Source organism: Drosophila albomicans, unplaced genomic scaffold (assembly GCF_009650485.2).
Source record: "Drosophila albomicans strain 15112-1751.03 unplaced genomic scaffold, ASM965048v2 ctg28_pilon, whole genome shotgun sequence".
Taxonomy (NCBI): Eukaryota; Metazoa; Arthropoda; class Insecta; order Diptera; family Drosophilidae; genus Drosophila; species Drosophila albomicans.
This window is the reverse complement of record NW_026263665.1, coordinates 41,490-49,886: the sequence shown is the minus strand read 5'-3', so window position 1 is coordinate 49,886 and position 8,397 is coordinate 41,490. Positions and strand designations below refer to the sequence as shown.

Here is an 8,397-nt window from a genome sequence, read left to right as displayed (position 1 = left end):
TCGATTCATTGCGTGCGTATATCGATTATTGTAATACTAACCGATTGTAACGATAACTTAACCATGTCAGTCGCAAATAAAATTTCGTACATAGCAGACGTGCTTGGCGATCTTTTTTTTTTATAATTTCGATAAGTTTTATCTGATCGCACCCAAATTTTCAGGAATCAAAAATACTATAGCTAATTTTGTACATACAAATTGTATATTGTATATAAAATTCGCGACTCTAGCTTTAAAATTACGCTTGCTATAGCTCTATCTCTTATAGTCCCTAAGATCCAGTGTTTCATACAGACAGACAAACATGGCCAGATTGTCTCGGCTGTTGACACTGATCAAGACTTTATATTATATATTTTATAGAGTCGGAGATGCCTCCTTATGCCTATTACATATGGGTAATTCTCTGACGGATGTTTTCAGTAAACAAAAAAAATCAACCTTAAACAATTTTAAAAATATGAAAAGGTTACTCTTATAGCTCTAGATTAGTACTTTAATTAGAGCTATGAATGGTTTTGGAATTTTCTTTTGTTTAGTTTTCTGTTCTAATAATTGCAAAAATTAACAAATTCGTACGCAAAACCAAAAAATTAACGAATTTATATATTTTATCGTAAAACAGAACAAGTTTCTAAAATCAATCTTAGCTCTAAAAATAGTACAAATCCAAAGCTTTAAGAATAACCTTCACTTATTTTTAAAATTGTTTTAGTTTATGTTTTTTTTGTTCACTGAAAACATCCGTCAGAGAATTACCCATATGTAATAGGCATAAGGAGGCTAGAGAATTACCCATATATTTCCTTCCGGCACAAAGTTATACTATCCGGGTATCAAAAATTAAGAATATTAAACTTGAGAGTTGTCAGTTGCTTAGACTTGTTCGAACTGCTGAAAATGTAGACTGTCTTTCTGACAGTTTCCTTTCTCTATCTATCTCTTTCTATGCTTACTACGCACACATTGAAGCCTAAATTTCCTATGTCGCTCTTGCTTTCTCTCCTTAAAGTTTTATCTGTTGCGAAGTTTGTCAAGATCCAAATCGTATGCATTAAACCGATCAATTAAACATAATCAAACAATTTATTTTAATAATAGTATTTTGTCGTATGTCGTTACTAAATTTTCTAGGAAGCTCTCACTCTTATTTCTTTAATTTCTTTTTTTTTCTATTTATTCCATTCATCTTTGTAAATACATCGTAAACGCAATATAACGGTTGCCCAAAAAAGAGAGAGCCAAGCGAGTTAACAGCGCATGTGCAACGCAAAAAGAGCCAAGCGAGTTAACAGCGCATGCGCAAATTTAGGGAAAAGAAAGAAAAAGCAAGTTGGCAGAGCCAAGACCTTGACCTAGATAAAGGCGAGAGTAGGAGGAGCGGCTCTGACTCTCTGATTAGAAGTTGCCAGTGCGAAACTCTTTTACCCGCCAGTCCCTTTGATAAAAAGTCTTGAGCAGAACCAACGTGTATACTTGACAACTAGAAGCTCATCACGCAGCCAACATAACCCCACTCAAGTGCGACAACGCACTAACACAACACTAACGTCATACGCTACACATTGTTCTTTTTCGCCGCGTCTTTTCGTCTTTACTTTTCGCACAACGCGCATATTTTTTTCCCGTTCACTGTAGTAGTGTGACTACAGACTAATACAGTCGACGCTGAATAAGTGTGTACAGTGTGACTGTGCCAGTGTGATTACACGCCAGCATTTGTCTCACTCATACTGTGTACCTCGTTTTTCGTAGTGCTCGTGCAAAGCAAGTGCCCGTTCGCTGTAACAGTGGGACTACCAGTAGTACAGTCGACGCTGGAATAGTGTGTATACACACCAACACTCGTCTCACCTACACCGTACATCCCAGTTACGATTCTTCGCGAAGTACACCGAACTCAACCGTTAGCTGTAGTAGTGTGACTACTAACTACTACAGTCGACATAGGAACAGTGTGTACGGTACGCCGCGTGTCACGTTTTATACTATTCGCACGAACCACAACTTTTCCCGTTAGCTGTAGTAGTGTGACTACAAACTACTACAGTCGACGCTGGAACAGTGTGTACGGTGTGATTGGACCAGTGTGATTACACACTCACAATCATTCCACCCACCACCCACGCCGCGTGTCACGTTTTATACTATTAACTGTAGAAGGGTGACTACAACCACTACAGTCGACACCGAAAAAGTGTGTACAGCGCAACATAGTCAGTGTGCTTCACACTGACCCTCGTGACAACCACCCGCATAACATTCCTATCGACGTTGGACCTGAGGACAATCCCAGAAGCGGAAATATCTATACCATTGTTGACTTCTCTGGAACCAGTGAAATAAGAAATAAAGAAAACAAAATTAAGAATTCAAAACTACTGTGTCTTTCTTTTACATCGAGATCTCCATTTGGCTACCAAGATTGTCTCACACCTTGTAATACTCGGCTTGTAGGGTTTCAGCAAACATAAATTTCTTATTTCGACCCCTGGACAGCGCTAGTTACCTCGACGTTGTGACGGTTCCTTACAATGTATATGTATAGTTGTTACACAAATACAACATGTACTCTATACACACTTAGAATATTGACACTAATATCACACTTTTTTTTATAACACAACAACGCAAACTAAAAAAAAAAGGGGATTAAGCGACACATACTAAACATATTTAATTTAAAGTGTTGTACATATATAGACTTATTATTTATGGAAAAATACCAATTTGGTATTTCTCAACGCAAAAGATTCTTGACCAAACGTAAGCTGGCCACACCTTTTTAATTTCTCTTCTATTTTGATGGATACACGTAATAAATAAAATAGCTTCACATGATCGAGTCTAATATCGGCATATAGAAATGTGACGAACTGACGAATATCATACACATATATTGTGATCAAAATGATTATGTGTGTGTGTATGTATACATAAATTGACTGCTGTAATTCGCTGCAACGCGTTGGTTTGAATTCGCCGTAAGCAGTGCTCACACACTGCTTGTGTTTGTTTCTGCTATTGCTTCTTCCTTGTGAACTGAAAATGACAAACCATATAATACATATGTAGATAAGCCAGCTCTTGAAAAAAATTGTATCATTGAAAACAGTATTATTGCGTCCCCAGAAAAGCCGAGCGCTGCGCAGCAACCTCAAAGAACATCGATAAACCAATTCTTATCGTAGTGTCACTTACGACAAAAGTGAATTGAGGGTATTAAGTTCAGTGTGTTTTTATTGTTGTAAAATATGCCAAAAAACTACAAACAAAAATGTCGGGACGCTTGGCTAACAAGCGATAAGTTTAAGACATGGGCACGTAGGGACGACACGGATGAAAGAAGAGCTTTGTGCTGTTACTACAAATGCACAATCACTATCTGATTTGCGAGCCCATGCCTTGGCCAAAAAGCATAAAAGTGCTACGGGCGGCTTTATGCAAACCAACCAAATAGATTGTATTACTTCGCTGGTTAAGACGATGGAACAAGAAGCAGCGCTATGCCGTTTTGTGGCCGAGCATGCATCGATGGCTCAGGTGAACCACTTAGGAAACCTAGTCATTAGATACTTTGAAGACGACAGCACTAGTCGCATACCTCTACACAGGAAAAAGTGCACCAACATCATTAAAAATGTTTTGGGACTGCACTTTTCCGAGAAAGTGCAGAGTGATATTGGGGACTCAAAGTTTAGTGTCCAAATAGATGAATCGACGGATATAAGTGTTACTAAACTTCTAGGTATGTACATATATTTCAAATTCAACTATTTGTATTGTATTTTTGTCATATATAATATTGTCCACATCTCTTTTTATGTAGTTCATTATGCAATTAGGTGTTGTCATCACTTATTTTTCGCATCAACATGAAAAGTTTCTTTCGACATTTTTTAAGTTAATTCACTTAAAGCATGGAAACGCATCGTGCATTGTTGAGGCCATAAAAAACGAGCTGAAGGAGTCCAAACTCGTAAATAACAGTATGTACTCTTTGTTAAAAAAGGAAGCGCCTTCCTTGATTTTTCTGTCATTCGGTTCAATTGGCTGTAAGTCATGTTTGCAAAGATTTTTTTGCCTGCCTAAAAAAAAATGTTATTTGATGTGTGATCGTCCCTTTCTTAACAAGTAAAATAAAAAACTTACAACTTTTTGAAATATTCTTCGCCAAGGCTGCACTAAAGATCCCAAAAGTGTGCGACACAAGGTGGCTGTCAATTGAATTGACAGTATCACGAATACTGCAACAATGGGAAGAGCTGAAACTCCATTTTAACCTAGCAGCGAGCAAGGAAAAATGCCATAAAGCGGATTCTTGCATCAAATGTTCAATGACAAGAACTACGCATATTTACTTTTTTAAATCCAATATTGTCAGAGTTGCAAAGAGTAAATAAGTGCTAACAGAGCAGCAACACAAATGGCACGGAATTATTAAATGATTTGACATTGACCATTCAATCATTGATATAGATGTGGATTTGTTGGAAACGGAGGATATCGAAAGATATGTCCACGGTGATCTGGTGCAAGGATATGACTTTGAGAAACATATGAAATTAATGAATTTGGATCCATTATCCGAAAAAGAGATTCGAGACTGCTGCTCTAAATTTTTAGTTGAGCTTATTAAGCAACTCAAACAGAGGTAACTAGTCTTCATTTGACACAGAATAATTAAACCAAATATATTATTTTCAATTTAATTTAAGGCTTCCAGAAAACTATAAGTTATTGAAGCAGATTGATATTTTTTCTGTGAACAATATGTTTCGCCACATTGTCACAAGACATTATTCTATTATTGGAAGGGCTTAGTTGCCAAAATATAGGGAAAAAAATTCATTTTGTAAATTGGCAAAATACGTACAGCACTAAAAAATTTTGAATTGAAGTCAATTCCTATATGGATTCTAGAGGCATCAACACATTTGCAGAGTTAGCTGGGGTTGCCATTAATATACCATATTATCGTTGCCTTGGTCCAACGCCGAAGTAGAGCGCATATTTAATCAAGTCAGCCTTGTCAAGTGTAAACTGCGAAATAGATTACATTTGAGTACACTTAACCGTATACTTCACGTAAGGTAATTGGTTTAATTGTTTTCCACTTAAAATGAAAATAAATTATATTCTAAATTATGCATTTACAGATATGGCTCACGTGGACTTGACAAATGTTGCTATACGTATAAGCTGCCTAATAAATTCCTAAAAATTATAGGAACAGGATTAACAAATGAGAATAAAAATGAGGAAAATTACGACTGTATTGACGAAATTCTGAAAATATTGTGAAGATCAGAGCAGCTGCTGTTCAAATTCTATATAAAATGTTTTAATATTTCGTGAGCTCGCCCCGTGCCTATCAGAAAAATATAAAGAATAGAATGAATTGAAAAACCAGCTTTTTATACCCGCTATCCATACGGATATTATAATTTTGTGCCGGCAGGAAATGTAACAGGTAGAAAGAGGTATCTCCGACCCTATAAAATATGTATATTCTTGATCAGCATCAACAGCCGAGACGATCTAGCCATGTCCGTCTGTTCGCCTGTGTGTCTGTCCGTCTGTGTGTCTGTTCGTCTGTCCGTATGAACACGTTTGTTTCAAATTTTTGCCACGCCCACTTCCGCCCCCGCAAATCAGATAATAAGTGTAATTTTCAAGCTACGAATTTTGGTGTATACAATATAGTATTCATGATTGCTGAATATTTGATTGCGATCAGATAAAAATTATGGAATTTATTAAAGAAATACAAAAACGCCTACTTACTAGGGGTCTTAGTTGCTTTGGCCGACAATCTGGTATATTGTGCTGTCTATGGTATATTTTGAATATGGTACTATATCGATATAACAAATACACTGTTTGGTATATTTTCAGTATATTTTGAAAAAATAGCGCAATATTTTGCTTTTATTCAAAGTGGGTAGCGGGTATCTAACAGACGAGCACACTCGACTGTAACTTTCTTGTTTGTGTATACGTATGTATACAACAAAAATCGATGTTGTGACGCGCTAAAGAACAATATATGCTCAAACCTATCGAACGTGTCGTGGAAGATGTTTGAGAAAGTTGCAGTTAGTTCTGTGTTTCAGTGCGACTCACAGACTGAGAGCAACAATATGTGCTCAAACCTCTTAACGTGTTGTTGAAACATGATCGAAACGATATTTGTATATGTATATTTAGGTGCAATTTAAGTACCAAATGCAACATTATATTTATATACGTACCTTGGTTTTGTTACACGTAAGCAAGAGTGACGACGCGCTGATGAGTTCTGAATTTCGCTCAGAGAGCAAAACAAAAGCTTTTTTGATACTTTTAAACGAATCAAAATCAAATGCGCCAACACTAATAGTAAATCCTAATAAACAGATATGAGCTACCATTAGAGGAGCAAAAGACCATATTCCAAATACCAGGAGTCGAACTGGAAACAACACCAGCGTATCGGAGAATACAGAGGCTATCGTAATAAGACAAGACGATCAATCATCTACGTCTTCTTCATCAGAGTACGCCCTTTCGGATCAAGGAAAGCAAAATGTTAATCTACTTGATGTCCTATCAACACTGAAGATACCTGACACAATTCGTTTTTAACCTGTATACGATGGTAATCCAAAAACTGTACATGAATTTATAACCAATGTGGAGGAAATCCTAGCACTGATTAGCGGCACTGGTAAAACGCCATATGGTCAGCTACTTCTAAGATCAATTCGAAATAAAATCGAAGGAAAGGCTAGCGCAGCCATCATCGAATCTGTAGCCAGTCTTAATTGGGAAGAAATTAAGGGCGCCCTCATTTTGCATTGCGCGGACAAGAGAGATGAACCCACTCTTATGTTCGAGCTCCACAACTCTGTGCAGGAGAGTTTATCTTTACGTCAACTACATACATATATGACAAAGTATGTGAGATTAAGTTGGCATTATTTAGAATAGCGGAAACCACAAAATCGGAGCAGTGTTTTAAGACAAAAAAATAATTGTTTGCAGACTTAACTTATTTTTAACAGGAATTAGGGGCCCATTAGGAGCTACAATAAGATCTATGAAACTGACCAAACGTCGGGAGGCCTTTGAATGGGCGTTGAAAGAAAGAAATATGAAAAGACCGGATCAAAAACAAGAATATGGATCCCAACATTATAATACTAGAAGTATAGATTATAAGCAAAGTAGTGGAAATGATGAAAGACGTAGTCATAAACGTAGTAGTGACTGTTATAACTATAGAAACGATAATAGAGGAAATGACGAAAGACGTAACTATAAGCGTTATCGTAACGATTATGACAATATTGATAATAATTACAAAATAAATAACATGTTAGCAATTATGCCAAAAGATAATACCTATAAGAATAATAATCAACAGAAACAATCCAATAGACAAACCACCAACTATTAGTCCAGAAATTCGATAAGCAATGCTGATCAACAAGCACAAATACACAATTTTAATGAGGCGGCAAATTTTCCACAAGAAGCCTCAGACAACAGACAGGATACCTGATAAATAAAGACAACAAATCAAAACTTTCGTATATTATGGTAAATGAGATTTTCGATAAAGCTCTCGAGTTCCTTATAGATACTTTTTCTTTTATTAACCCTAACTATATTCAAAAAGAAAATCAAATTAAATGACAAGCACCAATAGCCATTAAGACAGTACTAAATCAATTCCAATTACATAACGAGACTATGATTCCATTGTTTAGTGAATTCTCTGAATTCCCATTTCATTTATTTGATTTTCATACATATTTTGATGGACTTATCGGGATAGATATATTGAAAGAAATAAAAACTATTGTAAACATTCCATTAAAGATACTTGAAACAAAAACTTCAAAAATAAATATTGAGCTAGAAGAGAAATCAAATTCTGAAATATATGCAATAGAAGAGGAATCAATGAAGATTATTCAGCTACCAGTAAACGTCACAAACGGAATCTTTTTGTTTGAAACCACAACTATTTCCGAATTTCAGGTGGACTTTATTATTATTAGGTGGCACTAGAACCCATTTCGGGTTTTGGCCGACCTCAGCGTCTCCCTCCAGGCGCCTCTGCTCTTCGCGCGCCTCCTCCAATTAGAAATTCCCAGCAGATTAAGGTCCTGCTCTACTTGGTCCTTCCATCGAAGATTTGGTTGTCCCCTTCGTCGTCGCCCGTAGTCGACTCTCGCTTCGAATACCTTCTGAGCTGGAGATTCTTCATCCATACGCACAACGTGGCCGAGCCAGCGCAGACGTTGTATCGTGATGCGCCGGACCACGTCCACGTCGTCGTACAACTCGTACAGCTCGTGGTTCATCCGAATGCGAAAGTCGTCCCCAATCCGAACGGGACCGAAA

At 36.9% G+C, this 8,397-nt stretch overlaps 1 long non-coding RNA gene across 1 annotated transcript; it reads left to right on the top strand.

The window, feature by feature from the left end:
* Positions 1 to 4,100: 4,100 nt before the first annotated feature.
* On the top strand, positions 4,101 to 5,375 carry LOC117565179 (uncharacterized). The gene is made up of 3 exons (XR_004571840.2): positions 4,101 to 4,657; positions 4,722 to 5,096; positions 5,163 to 5,375. It is a non-coding gene; the product is annotated as an uncharacterized LOC117565179 (long non-coding RNA).
* Positions 5,376 to 8,397: the final 3,022 nt, after the last annotated feature.